Source organism: Psammomys obesus, unplaced genomic scaffold, assembly GCF_907164565.1.
Source record: "Psammomys obesus unplaced genomic scaffold, mPsaObe1.curated_primary_1811, whole genome shotgun sequence".
NCBI classification, from domain to species: Eukaryota; Metazoa; Chordata; class Mammalia; order Rodentia; family Muridae; genus Psammomys; species Psammomys obesus.
In genome coordinates this window covers 3,239,306-3,250,220 of record NW_026587759.1, presented here as the reverse complement: position 1 = coordinate 3,250,220, position 10,915 = coordinate 3,239,306, and the positions used below count along the sequence as shown (strand labels likewise).

The 10,915-nt window shown below is 40.3% G+C and overlaps 1 pseudogene; it reads left to right on the top strand.

The window, feature by feature from the left end:
- The first annotated feature begins 10,205 nt into the window (after positions 1–10,205).
- Positions 10,206–10,690, top strand: LOC129674144 (nucleoside diphosphate kinase A-like; annotated as a pseudogene).
- The last annotated feature ends 225 nt before the right edge of the window (positions 10,691–10,915 follow it).

The following is a 10,915-nucleotide window of genomic DNA, read 5'->3' as shown; positions in this document are numbered from 1 at the left end:
AGTTTAAAATTAAATAATAAAAATAAATAAATAATATGCAAGTGTACGTGTATACATAAATAATTTAAATGAAGTTATGCCACTTAGGGCAATAATACTTTCCACAAAGTATTATTTTGTGGAATAGACTCTGTAACAAAACCCCGTTCTAGGCATGGGAAACCTTGCTTTGAGTTGTTTGTAAGGGTTGTCCAAGAACCTCGCAAAACATGTAGGTTGTTGTTTCCTTTGGTTGCCTCTCAGAATGTAAGACCCCATTGCTGAAGACACCACATACTTTGGACGTAGGAATCAAGCTGGAACTAATCAAGCTAGGAATCTCCTCCCTAAGAAATGGCTTTCATGGTGTGGGAAGGTAATACAAGCTGCCAAGGGAGAGAAGAAATCACTTCTACCCAGATGTAAAACCTGTGAACCGCAACCATGACTGGACGGGCAAGACAGCCACAATGTGGCAGTAAAGAAACTTTTTTCTTGGAGAATAACCAACAGCTGTACAGTGGGATTTAAAGCCCACTCAAAAAGTAAGGAGTTCATGCTGGGGCCTGTAAACCTAGCCACTACTGTGGCTAGAGAAGTCATGAACCCTGGTAGAGAACCTCCCTCTGCCATTTCCCAAAACCAATAGGATTTCTAATTGTATTTCAAATACTTTTTTCTTTTTAATCAGTTTCAGTTCTTTTGCCACTTTTCTTAGCTTGTGTATAAGTGTTGTGAGAAAGTCCCTGGGCACCTTGAGGTATGAAATAGTTCATGGATGCAGTTTAAGAGGGACACTTGGTTGCTTCCTTAGTAAGGGGAACAGGAACTGTCTCTGGCATGAACTCCACAGCTAGTTCATTGACCTCTCCACCCCCCGTGGGAGGAGCAGCCTAGCTAGGCCACAGAGGAGGACATTGCAGCCAGTCCTGGTGAGACCTGATAAGCTAGGGTCAGATGGAAGGGGAGGAGGACCTCCCCTATCAGTGGACTTAGAGAGGAGCAAGGAGGACATAAGGAAGGGGGCTACAGCTGGGACACAAAGTAAATAAACTGTAATTAATATAAAAAGATATTTAAAAAGATCGGGACACTTGGTTTTGCTCTTAGTGGTCCCATCTCTCGTTTTCTCCTGTTCCTTGTGACGTTTGTTACCATTGCTCTCTTCTGTTGCCTTCAGCGAGAGGCTGCTGAGGCTGGAGACTACCTCCTAGCTACAGCTCAAGCGACAGAGCCACATACGGGTTGTAGAAGCTCAGATGGCTGGCCAAGAAATCCTTACTTTCACCTAGAGCATGTCAGATGGCATTTGGCTTCGTCCGTGTCACATCAGTACCAGCAGTTTGGGTGTCTTTTGTTTCAGGGAATTTTATCTTTTTTTTTTTTTTAATTTCTCCCAGCAGTAGTAACAAGAGCTTTATCAACTGTCATTTATATTATTCAGAAATAAACAATATTTAGCATTATAAATCCAGGCTACACATCATGTATAAACACACAGAGACACACCCACACACACAGTGTATTTTCTTCTTTCTTGTTTTTTGTTTTGAATTGCATTCAACCAATAGTAAGAACTGTCCTCCATAAGTTTATTTTTATCATTGATTGTATTTTTAATTAGACATAGCTACCCTCTTTAAATTTATGAGGAAGCAGTATGCAATATTGGAAAACAATACTATTGAGGTGTTCCCTGGTTAATGGGTAATTAGAAAATACAAAATATAAAATATTTGTAAATATTCTCACCCCAACTGATTATTGTGACACTTCCAAGCACTTATTTTCTAATTTTTATTGATTTTTAGTAAAGAACAAAAATTCATGATTTTGTAAAAGCTTAGTATTATTAGAAGCATTATTTTGTTTATTAAAATATTTATTATAATTTTATGTATTTAGACATTTGGCCTGCATATGTATGTATGTACACCACTTGTATATATGATACCCATAGATGTCAGAATAGGGTGTCTGATCCCTTGGAATTGTAGTCACAGATGGTTGTTAGCTTTCATGTGGATCCTGGGAACCAGACAGGTCTTCTACATCAGCAACAAGTGCTCTTAACTGCTGAACAATTTCTCAGCCCCAGAAGCATTATCTTATACTGTCATAAATAACCTGCATATTCTCTTCACTTTGAATGAATAAGAAGAATCTTAATTCAATAAAATTAATGTGATGAATCTGTTTTGTTTTGTTTTGTTTTACCTCATTAAAACTTCAATGATTTTTGTACTTTTAAGGAACTCACTTTCCAATAACTGGATGTTGTCAATATGTGAAAATGAAACTGAGTAGATTCATATGGGAGAGAAGGTGGGGAGCAACTGGGAGGAGTAAAGGGAGGGAAGAGAGTATTCGGATAAAAAAGAAAAACAATGCACATTGCAAAGGCCGTCTCTCCCATGCCTGCCTCACTGGTACAGATAAAGTAAAAATACAAGGCCTCTCCCTGGTTGTGAGGCAAACTGCACGCTTTGGTCCCACCCTAAGACGTAATCTGTATTTTCTAAAGAAATGTACTTATTGTCATTTCAGCCAGGTGATCTCTTGGTAATCGCATTCTAAAGAAGCATACTCACCTTTAGAGTGATTAATGGTTCATATTTTTATTGAGAAAGAAATAGGTTCTTTATCACCTATCTTTGTCTATCTCCTATCGTTTTCTCCCTTAGAAATGTACAGATGGGGCTGGAGGGATGCTCAGTGGTTAAGAGAAATGTACAGACAGAACTTCCCACTCGTACCCCCAGCATTCTATACCAAAACAGGAGGATCCCGAGTTTCCAGCTAGCCTCGGATAGTTTGTCAAAAACAAAACAAACAAAACATTCCCCGCAATGTGAAACATCTATATTAACAAACGATCCTAGATCTAGGGGTGAAAGTCTACCCAAACTGAAATTGTAGAAATCTACAACCGCGTGGAACTAAGACAGTAAGCGAGAGTAATAACCAAGGGAAGACGGCACTGACATTGGAGAAGGAAGACGTAGTGCTTACTTGGGGTGTTTGTTTGTTCTACTGCTGAAATGAATTTCTACCCCAAAATTAAAAATAAATAACAACAGCACTAAAGATGTCTAAAGGAAGATGAGAAGCTCTGAGGAATCCTAACTCCCCTTCTTCCTTCAGAAGACACCAAATTGGAGCAGTCAGTACAACATATACTAATGAATTAGATCCTAATAAATAGCATATAAATAATAGATAAATTTTGTTAACTAATAAATTAATATGTCTCTGCAAACTGTTAAACTGCCTTTGGTATCCTTCATGAGCACAGGAATACTTCAGATTAGATAAGCTCTAAAATGACCCAAGATTTTTTTTGCCATTGTTTTTAATTTTTTTATTATTTAATGTATTTATTATTTTTCCAAAATGTCTTTTCCCATCAATTTTGCAAAAGAATATTTTTGATGGGTAATTGTGGCATATGCCTTTAATCATAGCATTTGGAAGGCAGAGGCAGGCAGATCTCTGAGTCTGAGGCCAGCCTGGTCGACAGAGTACCAGGACAGCTATGGCTACACAGAAAAACTCTGACCTCCCCCCCAAAAGTAACTCTGTGTGTGTGTGTGTTCTTCATAAATTCAATTTCTGGACCTCTGTCTCTAAAAAAAAAAAAAAAAAAAAAAGTTAATCTAAACTTGTTTTATATAATACCCAGGTTTCCAAGTTTGCTTGGTTATTTCACTTACATAGGTGGTTTGTATAATATTCCTTTCATTTTTATAAATTTTTAAAACCAAGACATAATGAGAAAAAAAGCAAAGGAGAGGATTTTGAAAGAGGATCCTATCTAAGCCAACTGTCAGTAGTCTGTTGGCACAAGGCCTTTGTGTGAACTGTTTCCAAGGCCTCAGTCTGAAAGGCAGCCAAAGGCTCCACAAAAGAATAGGCCCCAAATGGCTTGCTACCTTTCACCTTTGACCCTTTGCCCAGCTGTCTCATTCTTTTGTAAACTTGAAATCTTGTGAGAGAAGGCTTAGCAATTCTGTTTACCAATAGTGAATTTATTTCTCAGGAACAGCTTGGCAAGACATATCAAAGTCACCTGACCGAGAATTAGCACAGACACGATAGGCCACAGACTTTTCTTACAATTAAGCCAGAGCTACAACATTTTGACTGGTTGAAATCAGCCTTGGATTATGCAGCAATCATCAATCATTTAATTTGCTCTGTAGTTCACCCAAGTATTAACACATAAAATGTGACAGGAACGCCTTGACTGCCAAGGGGCGTAAGTTATGGCTTCTTACATGGAGGAGAGAAAAAGCAACAGTTTCAACTTGAGTGCTGAAGTCCTGAGTATTGACCTCAGGCCTGGACAGCTGGCTGCGGGTGAAGAGCAGCTGCTGCCGGGGCAGAGGACCTGAGTGCAATTCCTAGCACTGTCACGGCAGCACACAACTTGCATAACCCCAGTTCCAGGGAACACTGACAGCCTCTTCTGGCCTCCAAGAGCACCAGGCATGCACATGGCAAACACACAAACCTGGACACAAAACACTCGTGCACATAAAAGTACATAAAATTTAAAAATTCTGTCTCAACTGCTACATCTTGATAAGTCATTACACAGCAAAAAGCATTCAGTGTTCTAGCTATGTACATTTTCAAAGTCTGGTCTTTCGGTTAGACTATATGTTACATATTTACCTGGGAAATTTACTTGATTAAATCAATTATCTCCAGCATGTCTGAACTGATCTCTCAAGGCTGCAGCTTTGATCATTCTTTCACTTCTTTTAAGATGGATTAATTAATTAATTGTCACAAAATATTGATAAAGTATAGCCAGATTTTCTTTTTACACTGTGAAAAGTTATTTTAAGTGTGAATAAATCAAGGGCTTTCTAGACAGCCTATCAGTAAAGCGCTTGTCACACAAGCATGAAGACCTGTGTTCATAGCTCCAGGATCCACATAAATAGCCAGGCATGTCAGTGATTGTAAGCCTGGGAATGGGGAAGCAGAGACAGGAGGAACCCTGGATCTACTGACCTATCCAAACCTGTGATCTCTGAATTCACCAAGAGATTCTATACAAAGAAGACCTAGTGGAAAGTAATTGAGGAAGAGATCAACGTGTTTCTCTGGTCTTCACCTTCATATACACACATATACATAAGCACTTCTTCACCTTTGTGCACACTCACACACATGCTTGAGCTCTTACACATATACACCACCTACCCAACACCCACACAAACAACGAATAAAACAGAGTGATCACATTTCAGAAAAGTATTTGCTGAGTAATAAGGGTAAATAGTAAGGAAATTGATTTATTATTTGAATTTCCTCACTGAGCTCAGCATAGTGATAGATGTGCAACTCATCAAAACTATTTGCTAACTGAGAGGAAGTAAAAGTCCCTATTGCTGAAGGCATCTTGCACTTCAGAAGCAGAGTCCGAAGCTGCTTTGCTGGAACTGCCTGAATGCCTCCTCCTTGAGGATTGCTTTTCATGATACCAGCATAAGCATGCAGGCTCCCAAGAGAGGGAGGCAACCAGCAGTCCTACCAATCTATGGCACCTATGAACCACAAAATGAGCACTGTGGCATGATTACCCTAAGGGTGTGGTAGTGGCATTCATACCTTACCAGTAACCAAGACCTAAATGAGCTTAAGCCCTTGAAATCTCAGTAATACTGAATTACTCAGTAATACTGAAGTCATGGATCTTTGAGAAGAACCTACCAACTGCCACTGTAATAAACCAGAATAATCCCTAATTTTTTTTTAATTTGCCCTAGTGCTACAACAGAACACCAGCTGCAACCTTTTTTTCCTGACCACGCCTCCTGTGGATCTCACAGACCATCACATCCTAGCCTTCCACCCCTCCCCCTACTCCTTGCTGTGTCCCTGCATTCAACTTCATAGGACACCCCATGCTCATCTACAAGTCATACCTGATTGTCATACCAAATTGGCTGCCTGCAAACCTTCTCTCTTGTTTGTCCAGTCAAAGTAATCATCCAGACTCCTCCCTAGCTAGTACTGCAACAGAACTTCAGCCGCATCCTCCCTTTCCTGTAGTCTACTCTTCCTGTGGATCCCACCTGACCTCCTTCCCCCTGCTCCAACCTGCACCCCAGCCTCCAGCACCAGCAGGCATTCCCAGTCAACACAGCAGCTGAACAGGTCAAGAGAGCAAGCAACACACGACCATCACAATTCTGAAAAATCAAAGAAACAAAAATCAAGAAAAAAAACATCTACCCAACAGAGACAAATACAGAAATCAGCACCTAGTTATACAATCAACACAAACCCAGATGCTTAAATGCCAGCTTAAGAACACAATCAATAACAATCAGGGACATATGACTCCACTAGAGCCCAATTAACTTACAACATAGTATTCCAACACAGAGATCGTTAAAAACGAAATGAATAAATCTCAGAAAGAAATCCAGGAAAATACAAACAAATAATTGGAGAAAGTTAATAAATCCCTTGATGAAAGCTTAGGGAGAAAACACAAAAGAATATAACTCCTCAGCACCTTGTGGAACTTTCTCCAAAACTGACCACATACTCAGGCACAAAGCAAATCTCAACACAAACAAGCAAATTGAAATAACTCCCTGAATCCTATCAGACCACCACAAGTTAAAGCTGGATATCCAAAAGAACATAACAATAGAAAACCTAGAACTCATAGATACTGAACAACTCTATACTAAAAGACTACTGGGTGAAGGCAGAAATAAAGAAATAAGTTAAAGAATTCCTAGAATTCAATGAAAATGAATGCACAAAATACCCAAATGTATGGGACATAAAGAAAGCTGTGCTAAGAGGAAAGTTCATTTCATCAAGTCCCTTCATAAAAAAATTGGACGGATCTCATACTAAAAACTTGACAGCACACCCTAAAGCTCTAGAACTGAAAGAAGCAAATACACTCAAGAGGAGTAGACAGTAGGAAATAATCAGACTCAGGACTGAAATCAATAAAATAGAAGCAAAAAAGAACAATAAAAAATAATCAATGAAACAGACAGTTGGATCTTTGAGAAAATCAACAAGATAGACAAACTTCTATTCAAACTAACTAAAAAAACAGATACGCAAATGAACGAAATCAGAAACATAAGAAAGACATAACAATAGACATCAAAGAAATCTAAAAAATCATTAGATCATATTCCAAACAAACTTTACTCCATAAAATTTAAAAATCTAAAAGAACTGGACAATTTCTCAATAGATACAACTTACCAAAGTTAAATCAAGATCAGATGAACAATTTAAATAGACCTATAAGGGTGAAGGAAATAGAAGGAGTAATTAAAAGTCTCTCAACCAAAAAAAGCTCAGAGCCACACAGTTTCAGCCCAGTATTCTATCAGACTTGCAAAGAAGAGTTAATGCCAATTCTCCTCAAACTATTCCACAAAATAGAAACAGAAGGAACATTGCCCAATTCATCTTATGAGGCCACAATCATTCTGATATCCAAACCACACAAAGACTCAACAATGAAAAATAATACATAACAATTTTTCTAATGAAATACTTGCAAACTGAATCCAAGAACACATCAGAAAAATCACCTACCATGTTCAAGTAGGCTTTATCCCAAGAATGCAGGGATGGTTCAATACATGAAAATGTGTCAAAAACACATCATCATTGCACTCTGGAAAAGCCTTTGGCAAAATCCAACACTCCTTCATAATAAAAGTGTTGAAGAGATCAGGGATACAAGGGGCATACCTCACCGTGATAATGGCAATTTACAACAAACCTATAGCTAACATCAAACAAAATGAAGAGAAACCCAAAACAATTTGACTAAAATCAGAAACAAGGGAAGGCTGTCCACTCTCTCCATCCATATCTATTCAACATGGTATTGAAGTTCTAGCTAGAGCAATGAAACAACTAAAGGATATCAAGAGAATGCAAATTGGAAAGGAAGAAATCAGTGTCTTTATTTGTAGATGATATGATAGCATACATAAGCTACTAAGTACACATAATTTACCAAGGAATTCTTATAGCTGATAAATACCATCAGCAAGTGTTTGGATATAAGATTAACTCAAAACACTCAAAAGTCCTCTTATATACAAACATGAAAGGGGCTAATGAAGAATTCAGGGAGCTTTATTTAAGTTTGAACCCCTTACCTCCAGACTTAGAGCCTGGAGCTTCACCAACTGAGCCACCTGAGGCTTACCACACAATAATACAATTTTAAAATGGCATACAGATAAACAGAGAATTCTCAACAGAGGAATATCAAATGGCAGAGAAACACTTAAAGAAATGCTCAATATCCTTAGTCATCAGGGATATGAAAATCACAACTACTCTGAGATTCAATCTTACACCCATCAGAATGGCTAAGATGAAAAACTCAAGTAACAACACATGCTGGAGAGGATGTAGAGAAAGGGGAACCCTCCTCCGTTGCTGGTGGGAATGTAAACTTGTACAAACACTTTGGAAATCAATCTGGCACTTTCTCAGAAAACTGGAAATAGTGCTTCCTCAAGACCCAGCTATACCACCCCCGGGTGTATACCCAAAAGATGCTCCACCATACAACAAGCTCATTTGTTCAACTATGTTCATAGCAGACTTATTTGTAATAGCCAGAATCTGGAAACAACCCAGATGACCCTCAATGGAGGAATGGATACAGAAATTGTGGTACACTTACACAATGGAATACTACTCAGCTACTAAAAACAAGGAAATCATGAAATTCGTAGGCAAATGGCTAGAACTTTAAAAGTTCATCCTGAGTGAGGCAGCCCAGAACCAGAAAGACACTGATGGTACAAACTCACTTTTAAGTGGGTATTAGCCATATAATATACGATAAACATACTAAAGTCTACAGACCTAAAGAAGCTAAATAACAAGGGATCCTAGGGAGGATGCTTAAATGTCATTCAGAATGGCAAACAGGATAGACACTGAAAGTGGTGGAAGAGAGGGAACAGGACAGGAGCCTACCATAAGGGTCCTCTGAAAGGCTCCACCCAACAGGAGATGGAAGCAGTTGCTGAGACTCATAGCCAAACTTTGGGCAAAGCACAGGAAGTCTTAGGGAAGAAGAGGGAGATAGAAGGACCTAGAAGCGACAGGAACTCTGCAGGAGAACAACAAAGCCAAAAAAATCTGCACCCAGCTGGGCTTACAGAGACTGATGCACCAACCAACGACCAACCTGGAGAACACCTAGACTGCCTGCTCTGATATAGCTTATAGGCAACTCAGTCGCCATGTGTGTTCCTGAGTAAGGGGAGCAGGAGCTGTCTCTGACATGAACTCAATTGTCTGCTCTTTGATCACTTGCCCCTGGCAATGCAGCTTTGCCAGGCCCCAGAGAAAGAGATTCCAGGAAGTCAGGATGAGACTTGATAAGCTAGGGTCAGATAGCAGGGGAGGAGAACTCCCCCTTTCAGTGGACTAGAGGAAAGGGATAGGAGGGATGAGGGAGAAAGGGTGGGACTAGGAGGAGATGAGGGAGGGGGCTACAATCGGGGTATAAAATGAACAAGTTGTAAAAAAATGAAAAAAAATAAATTAAAAAAAAAATAAAAGAAGTCAGGGACACCAGTTCCAATGGACCTATCTACCAAATACTCCTGCACCTAAGGCTCAGATTGTCAGACAGGAGCTCCACACGGAGAGCAACAGAAGCAAAAAATCCCGGCACAGGGGTCTTTTCTGAGACTGATACTCTAACCAAGGACCATGCATGGAGATAACCTAGAACCCCTGCACAGATGTAGCCTATGGCAGTTCAGTGTCTAAGTGGGTTCCATTGTAATGGGAACAGGGACTGTCTCTGACATGAACTGATTGGCCTGCTCTTTGATCACCTCCCCGTGCTGGGGAAGCAGCCTTACCAGGACACAGAGGAAGACAATGCAGTCACTCCTGATGAGATCTGATAGACTAGAATCAGAAGAAAGGGGAGGAAGACCTCCCCTATCAGTGGACTGGGGGAGGAGCATGGGTGGAGAAGGGGTAGGAAGAGTGGGATTGGGAGGGGAGGAGGAAGGGATCTATAGTGGGGATACAAAGTGAATAAACTGTAATTAATAAAAATAAAAAGTTTTAAAAATAAGTAAAAAAAAAAAAAAGATTATCAGAGAAGAGGCACATGATTGTAAGAACTAGAGGATCAGATTCCTAGGTATGTTAGAAGCCCGTTCACGTTAAAGACCTAACTTCTGAAGGGGACTGTGGCCAACTGTGAGCACATCTTCATTGCTCTCCATCCGGACAGGATTCAGTGGGAGACGGTGGGAGAGATCATCAAGCATTTTAAACAGAAGGGATTTCTCCTTGTTGGCTTGAAATTTATGCAGACATCAGAGGACCTTCTCAAGGACCTTCCTATTACGAAGACCAGAGGAACCGTCCCTTCCTTGCTGGCCTGGTGAAATACATGCACTCAGGACCAGTGGTTGCTATGGTAAGGGGGGCCTGGGGGGACGCTGAATGTTGTGAAGACAGGTCACATGATGCTTGGAGAGACCGGCTCCACGGACTCTAAGCGTGGGACCGTCCAAGGAGGAGACTTTTGCATCCAAGTGGGCGGGAGCTTCATTCACGGCAGCGATTCTGTGGAGAGTGCAGAGAAGGAGATCAGCTTGTGGCTTCAACAGGGGAGCTGGTGGATTACAAGAGCTGTGCACAGTGCTGGACCTGAGTGACAGGAGCGTGCCTGCTTTTCCCCTCCTTACCTCTGTCCTCACAGGCAGGGGATCAGCAACTCTAGCATTTGCTTCCTTGAACATGGAAGGAACCTCTGGCAGCTATGACTGTCTGTGCAGCATTAAGTGCCTCTGGTAGATAAAAATGTTTCCTCTCAAACAGAGAGAAGAAAGAAGAAAGAAAGAAAGAAAGAAAGAAAGAAAGAAAGAAAGAAAGAAAG